Source organism: Chrysochloris asiatica, unplaced genomic scaffold, assembly GCF_000296735.1.
Source record: "Chrysochloris asiatica unplaced genomic scaffold, ChrAsi1.0 scaffold00122, whole genome shotgun sequence".
NCBI classification, from domain to species: domain Eukaryota; kingdom Metazoa; phylum Chordata; class Mammalia; order Afrosoricida; family Chrysochloridae; genus Chrysochloris; species Chrysochloris asiatica.
Genome location: NW_006408640.1, coordinates 2,632,784 through 2,641,117, shown reverse-complemented (window position 1 = coordinate 2,641,117; position 8,334 = coordinate 2,632,784). Strand labels below are relative to the sequence as shown.

Below are 8,334 nucleotides of genomic sequence, written 5' to 3'. Positions count from 1 at the left end.
ACTCAAAAGAGGGAACAAATCCTCACAGAAAGAAACATTCACACACCCACACACCCACAGAGTAGAAGGAGAAGGGCAACTTGGACATTGGATACTCAAATGGGGAGGTGGGGGACTACAAAGGCAAGAAGTGATTGACTGGCTTACAAGCTTTCAAGAGGAAACCTGGTGCTAGGGAGCATGTCTGGGTGGAGCTGATGAAAGGAGATACAGATGGGTAATTTGTGATACTGTAGTGAATAATGCTTAACGGGACGCACTATGAGGGTTGGAAATGCAAAGGCAGAAGTTTTGTAACAAGGAAGGCAGTGATTAATTCTCCATGATAGGAGCGGAGGCCTCTGGGACCATCAACAGAGAAGAGCCGAGAGTGGGACCCTACCCAGAGAAGCAGAGATGCCTGAGATAGAGACAGAGATGATAACGTGGAGTGATGAAGCGACTGGAGACTTTGGACCCAGAGAGGGAAAGGGACTGTGGGCCGAAAACTGGGGGGAGGAGGGGGAATTGAGGGGGCGGGTTTCTGGGATATACCCTTTGGGTGGTTGATGATGCATGGAGGGGATTGGAACCATGGCAATGAGATGATATACGATGGAATGAATGTAAGGCTAAGGTTCTCCCATGTAAACGATCATATAATTCACAATAATACATTAAAAAAAAAAAAGAAGAAGAAGAAGAAAATACTGTAGGCCCTGGCGGTCTCACTCCAGCCTAGCCCTTTGGCCCTCCCAGTGGCCTGGGGCATGCTCTGGGCCCCTGCGGATCTAGCACCAATGGCCTAGCCCCAGGTCTCTGCCCCCTAGCGGGGCCCTGGACAGGGCCATAGGGAGGGGCCAGATGGAGGGGAGGATGTAAGGCGGATACTTGGACCAGCAAGTGCCCTACACCTTCTGCAGCAAATCGCCCAGAAATGGGATCCTGCACGAAGTGCTGATGGTCCCGCAGGGGAAGGTCATGGACCCAGGCTCCTTACCGCCACCCGATTCTGACGATCTCTTCCAGGATCTAAATCACTTCCAGGAGACATGGCTCTCGGAAGCTCAGGTCCCAGACAGTGATGAGCAGTTTGTTCCTGATTTCCATTGAGAAAACTTAGCTTCCCACAGCCCAACCACCAGGATCAAGAAGGAACCCCAGAGTCTCCTCACAGATCCGGCCCTGTCCTACAGCAGGAAGCCGCCACTCCCCTACCACCATGGCGAGTAGTGCCTTTACTCCAGTGCCTATGATCCCTCCAGACAAATCGCTATCAAGTCCCCCGCCCCTGGTGACCCTGGACAGTTGCTCCTGCAGTCCTTTCCCCCGACAGAACAACAGAGTTTCTTAAGGTCCTCTGGTATTTCTCAGCCCCACCCTGCTGGCCATGGGTACCTTGGGGAGCACAGCTCCATCTTTCAGCAGCCCTCAGACATTTGTCATTCTTTCACATCCTCTCAGGGAGGGGGCCGGGAGCCCCTCCCAACCCCCTACCAACACCAGCTATCAGAGCCCTGCGTGCCCTACCCCCAGCAGAGCTTCAAACAGGAATACCAAGACCCCCTGTATGAGCAGGCGTGTCAACCACCAGTGGACCCGGGTGGGGTCAATGGGCACAGGTACTCAGGGGCGGGGGTGGTGATCAAACAGGAATAGATGGGTTTCGCCTATGACACAGATGTCCCGGGTGTGCTTCAGTGTACCTTCACACAGAGGGTTTCTCTGGGCCCTCCCCAGGTGATGGGGCCATGGGCTATGGCTATGAAAACCTCTTCGACCATTCCCAGATGATGTCTGCGTCATCCCTGAGAAATTTGAAGGAGACATCCAGCAGGAAGGGATTGGGACATTCCGAGAGGGGCCGCCCTACCAGCGCCGGGGAGCGTTACAGCTATGGCAGTTTCTCGTGGCCCTGCTGGATGACCCATCGAATGCCCACTTCATTGCCTGGACTGGCCGGGGAATGGAATTCAAACTAATTGAGCCTGAGGAGGTCGCCAGGCTCTGGGGCATCCAGAAGAACCGACCGGCCATGAATTATGATAAACTGAGCCGCTCACTCCGATATTATTATGAGAAAGGCATCATGCAGAAGGTGGCCGGTGAGCGTTATGTGTACAAGTTTGTATGCGAGCCCGAAGCCCTCTTCTCTCTGGCCTTCCCGGACAATCAGCATCCAGCTCTCAAGGCCGAATTTGACTGGCCAGTCAGTGAGGAGGACACAGTCCCCTTGTCCCACTTGGACGAGAGCCCTGCTTACCTCCCTGAGCTGACTGGCCCTGCCCAGCCCTTTAGCCCCAAGTGCAGCTACTCTTACTAGCCCCAGTGGCTGCTGCCCTTTGTACATATAGAATAATTTGGTGTTGAGGAAACCCTGACTCAGACCCACAGATGTCTCTGGGGCAGATCCCTACTGTCCCATGGGCTGCCCTGGCCCACACTCTTGAGCTGCTCACCAGTCAAGGGAGGGCAAAGTGTGGATGATGACCATGTCTAAAAAAAGCAAGTCTCAAAAGTTCACCCGGGGGTTTCGCCTCTGCCTTCAAGGCGTTGAGCTCTGCCTGGTCCAACTGAGAGGACCAACCCCATTCTCCTTCACCAGAAAGAACAAGAGCTTGTTCCTATTCTGAGATGTAGAGGCACCTGCCTCCTCAGTTTATCCTGGCCAGGGAGTGATGCATTAAGCCCCCCGATTTTTCATCATGGGGAGACCCCAGGGCCCCGCAATCCACCCCAAGCTGTGGCCCTGCAGGGTCCCGGTTGTCAGTTCTTGGTGCTGCATCCCAGAGGCTGGGGAAGCTGGAGAAAGGAACTTGGGATGCTGGGTGCTCCGAAGAGGGCCTCCAAGGAACCTCAACCTAGGCTCTTAGGCTCCGGCCTGGAATTCCACCTCCACATCTGCCAGACCCTAATAAAGGCCCCTGCTTCTTCTTTCAAAAAGAAAAGAAAATACTGTAGGGCAGTTTTACTATTAATATATGAGGTCACTGAGTTGAAAATGACTTGATGTTATCAAAAAACAATTTATTTTATTGGTTCTGTTTAACTGGAGAACCCTGACTTGAGACACAGATACATACACATATATACTTTAGAAATAGTATTTTATAATTTATATAGTGCTGGAAGTTTGACTTTGCATTTTATAGTTAATAAATTCAACTTATGGCTTAAGAAATAACAATCTTTATTCAATTACTTATTTTTTTGTCTTTTTAAAATATATCTACCTGATATAGTTTTGTCCATCCTTCGATTTCCTATTTTCATATTAAATTTGGTTTAGAATTCCATTAAGCAACAGAAAACTAACCATTTTATTACCTAGTCATTATTTCTCTCATTTGGTTGAGGGATATAAGCTACTCCCATTTTTTTTTTTTTTTTGTAAAATCAAATACACTTCATGGGTTATTTTTATCACTGACTCATGCAACCCATGGTTTTTTCTACGTTTGGTTTTATTTTGTCATTTGGTAATTTTATTTTCAGATAGCATATATAAATGCTAAATTATCTGGGTCTTCACATACCTGAACGTATTTGCTTTTTTCTTTTACACAAATGCTAATTTCGCCTTATATCTAGAATCCCATGATATCTATAAAAGTCTGATAATTTTTTCATTATGGGAGATTTAAGAAACCTTCTCAGCACTCAATGTACCTTTTCAAATTGAAGATTGAAATCTTCATCTCAATGGCCAGTCTTCTTTTTTTAAAAATATTATTTCATCTTTTCATTTTTTCAGTTCTTTCTAGGAATCCTATTAGATGAATATTGGACTTCCTGGAACAATCCTCCCTGTTTACAAATTTTTCTATCATTTTATCTTAATTTCTCTTTTAATTTATAAGTCTAGGGGAAATTTTTCTAGAAGAACAAGTAAAAGTTTAAGTATTTCATACTGAATGATCTATTTTTGATGTTGATGCCTAGCCTTCTCCCTCTCTTCCTAACTTGTCAATTTTAATTTCCTAGATCTAGGCTTTTATTTTCTTTCATTTCTTAGTTGGTGTTGTTGTTAAGTACCATGGAGTTGGCTCTGACTCATAGTGACCCTGCACATAGTTTCTGAGGCTGTAAATCTTTATAGGAGCAGAATGCCTTATCTTTCTCCTGAGGAACCGCTGGCAGTTTCGAACTACTGACCTTGAGGTTGGCAGCCTGACTTGTAACCACTACGCTACCAGAGCTCCTTGTTTTCTAAGTAGGTCATTCTTTTTAAATTGCATAAATAAACTAATGGTTTGAATGCCGGGGACCCGCCTCGACATAGGGGTTCGGTTCACGAGGAGGGGATACCTGACGGCGATTGCAATATATCAAGAATACACAGAAAGAAACAAAGAGAGAGACAATGAGGCACCCCAAAGCCAGGGTGGATACATCACTGGTGGGCAGGCTTGGGACTACAGGCATCATGGTCTCTGCAGGCAGCAACTCACTGCCCTGCCATCTTTACTGCATGCCTTCTAACGCATAATGCACTGCAATCTTTACTCCATGCCTTCCAACCAGTAATGCACTGCAATCTTTACTCCATGCCTTCCAACCAGTAATGCACTGCAATCTTTACTCCATGCCTTCCAACCAGTAATGCACACCTGGGGCGGCCCGGGCCTCTGTTTTATTTAGGGGAGGAGCTTCACACCAAGCTGGGAGGGACTTAGGCAAGGTACAGCTAACATCAGTACTTTTCCAGACATTCAGGTAACTTTACATTGTGCTTTGCTGGTTCGAATCCCAGGCCAGCAACTTGGATTCTCAGGCCCAATTAACATAACTATAGCCCCTGAGGTCAGTTGGGGGAAGGTGAGAGTAAGGACAAAAGCTTGGGCCGAGTCCCGCTGCTTCGGCTTCCTGAGCCAGGTCTGCAGGAGGACTCGAGACACCCAGGTGAATGGGCTGCACCTGGAAAAGGATTAGGGAGGATGGTTTCTTTGTCTGTAGAACAAAGAACCGAGAAGTAGCTAACATATTTTTAGTTAATTCTTTTGGAGAAAGGCTTGACCTTGCAACTTTTAGTCTTAGGCTTTAGGAAAATATCACATTTATCTGTGGATTATCAAAGGCTCTGTGTATTAATTTAATATATATAACTGAATATTAAGATGAAAGACAATTTGCTATTAACTGTCAGTGGCCTCATTTGTTACACTCGGCCCTATAGGGTCTCGAACCTCTGACCAGTCTTACACGGTCCGCAACATTTGAATATCTTTGAAAACACTAATATGAATTTTTAGTTATCCCTCTTCTTTTCCCCTTTCACCCCTGTGTCCTTCACTAAGGTCTAACATTATGATTGCTTGTGAAGGTCTTTTTTGTCTGTATGCTCTGGATTTTATTCAAATGTATCTTGATTGTTTTTCTTTGTACACTTACCTTTATTTATGAAGGAAAAGATTTCTTAGATAGGCAACAGGGTACCAGGAATGGCTTTCCTCAGCAGCCATATATATCCCTTTGCTATCAGTCCTCAAGTAGAAAAGCAACATTTGGCATTAGTAGTATATGAAATGAACATTCCAGTAGGAAGGTTGCTCTTCATAGAGTCTCTTACAGATGGGCATGCAAGCTGGGGTTCCAATCACTGCCGAATGCTATAATTTCATACCAAGCCCACACCAAGAAAGCTGCTTTCCCCCCAGCAGTGTTCATAGACAATAATGAATATTATCACAGTTTCACCATGTTTTTCTCCTGCCCAATAGCTTGCTTTATGGTTCATACCCCCTCTGTAGAGAGGTATATTGTTGTTATTGTTAAGTGTCATTGAGCAGGTTCCGACACTTGACAACCCTGCACAGGGTTTCCAAGAAGAAGCTGATGGATTTAAACCGTCTACTTTGTGGTTAGCATTTTGGCTCTTATCCTACAGTGCCACACCAGCTGTAACTCTGTATAAAGATTTTTAAAAAACTTATTTGTTTTAGATTTAGTTCAGGAGAAAATATTATAACCATTTGCTCTTTATACATGTGAAAAGAGGAATACAACATTCACAATTTTTTAAAAATTAAATACCTTATTAATTAACCAGATCTACCTATACTTGGGGAGTCCTGGTGTGGTGCTGTGGGCTAATGCGTCAGACTGTAAAGTCATTTCAACTGCAAGGTTGGTGCTTCAAGCTCACCAGATGCTCCTTGCTAATCCTATACAGGGTCACTATGAGTCAGAATCGACTTGACAGCACTTAACAACAATAATAACAACTTATACTTGGAGTCCTGGTGTGGTGCTGTGGGTTAATGTGCCACACTGCAAAGCCATTTGAACTGCAAGGTTGGCAGTTCAAGCTCACCAGCTGCTCCTCGGAAACCCTATGCAGGGTCACTATGGGTCAGAATCGACTCAATGGCACTTAACAACAACAACATCCTATACTTAGGAGTCCTGGTGTGGTGCCGTGGGCTAATGCACCAGACTGCAAAGCCAATTGAACTTCAAGATCGGCCGTTCAAGCTCACCAGCTGTTCCTCAGAAATCCTATATTGGGTCGTTATGTGTTGGAATTGACTCGAAGGCACTTAACAACAACAACAACCTATACTTAACTTTAATTTTAAAAGTATATTTTATAGTTTTCTCTTCCTATTTTATATATATTATAGCTCTGAAAATACTAATTACCTTTATTTTTAAATTATCTTCTCTCTTTCAGATTAAGTTTGTTCTCCTGGAAGCTGCACTTAATGCATTTTTTATGGTTTATTTTTCTTGCCTCTTGTGCTTCTAGTCTCTGCCCCCAGAGTTTCTAGCCTGTCTTCTGTCTCATGGCTTTGCTAATTCAAACTGTCCACTGGTGATCAGATCTTTTATTCAGCCTCATGACTTTTTGTTTTCAAGTGTCCCCAAAAGTAGTTCAAAGGGTTAGGAGATATAGCTCAGTTACCTTTTGCTTCCAAGCCTTCAGCCCCTAAGGGTAATATGTCAAATAAAAGAAAATACAGCGCTCCATTCAGTTGAGATCCAAGTGCACAGACAGATGGGAAATCCAGTGAAGATGAGTATGCATATGGATGCAAATGGAGAAGGCGTCTTTCTTATCTTACAGCCATGCTTCTGTCAGCACACTTTTCTATATGCTCACTCTCTCTTACCCGTAAAATCAATAGGATGATATCTACTCATCAGAGTATCTTCCCAGAAATAATCTGATCATAAGTATACTCTGCAAAAGCTACTTTATGAATTATTGTATTTTGTGGTTCAATCAATTTTGTTTTCTTTGAAAAGGAAAACAAATAAAAAGGACTGAGAAAGATTTTCTGCCTCTGAAACAATTTCATTCAAATTGTAAATATAGTTTTTGTTCTTAGCCATTCTTATTTATTTTACCAATTTTATGATTATATTGCATGTTTATACATGGTGGATCAAATACATGGCTTTCTGTAGTTTTGAAAAGACACTCTGTTAATGTCCCTGAGGTAATATGAGTTGAGTCATTTCTTCTCAAATGATGCCAGTTTCTTTCTTAATTAAATTTAAATCTGTTTTTCTTAAGTAACTTCTGGGATGAGAACATGGCTACTCTAATTTTAGACACTACTGCACAACTTTTAACTTTATGAGGTATTTTGAATCTTGGTGTGACACTGTAGGATAAGTACTGGATTGCTAACTACAAGGTTGGCAGTTCAAACACACCAGTTACTTCTTAGAAACCGTATTCAGGATTGCTATGAGTCAGAACTGACAGGATGGCACTTACCAACAATGTATCAAAATTTATATGAGTATCTTTGTTAACTTTCAGCTCAATCTTTGAATTTGTGCACATGTATTAATAATAAAATGAGCTATTGTTGTTGTTGCTATGTGCTGTAGAGTTGGTTCCAACTCATAGCGACCCTGTACAGGGTTTCCGAGGTTGTTTATCTTTACAGGAGCAGAAAGCCTCCTCTTTCTCCCATGGAACCGGTGGTAGTTTTGAACTAATGACAATGAAGTTAGCAGCCCGATTCGTTACCACTATGCTACCAGATCTCCTTGAAATGAGCTATAGAAACTCAGTCTTAACTCCCTGGTATATATGTTGTTGTTACGTGCCATTGAGTCAGTTCTGAACAACAGCGGCCCTGTAAATGGCTTCTGAGGAGCAGCTGGTAAGCTTGAACCACTAACCTTGCAGTTCAAATGACTTTTCAGTCTTTCTAGTGCATAAACCCACAGCGCCACATGCCGCACCAGGACACACACACACACATGCACACTCTGTCTCGATCGGGCTGCAAACCACAAGGTCAACAGTTCAAAACTACCAGCTGTTCCATGGGAGAAAGATGAGGCTTTCTGCTCCTGTAAAGATTTACAGCCTCGGAAACCCTGTACAGGGTCTCT

General features: G+C 43.9%; 1 pseudogene; it reads left to right on the top strand.

Annotated features, from left to right (window-relative positions):
• The first annotated feature begins 794 nt into the window (after positions 1–794).
• LOC102817290 lies at positions 795–2,302 on the top strand (annotated as a pseudogene).
• Positions 2,303–8,334: the final 6,032 nt, after the last annotated feature.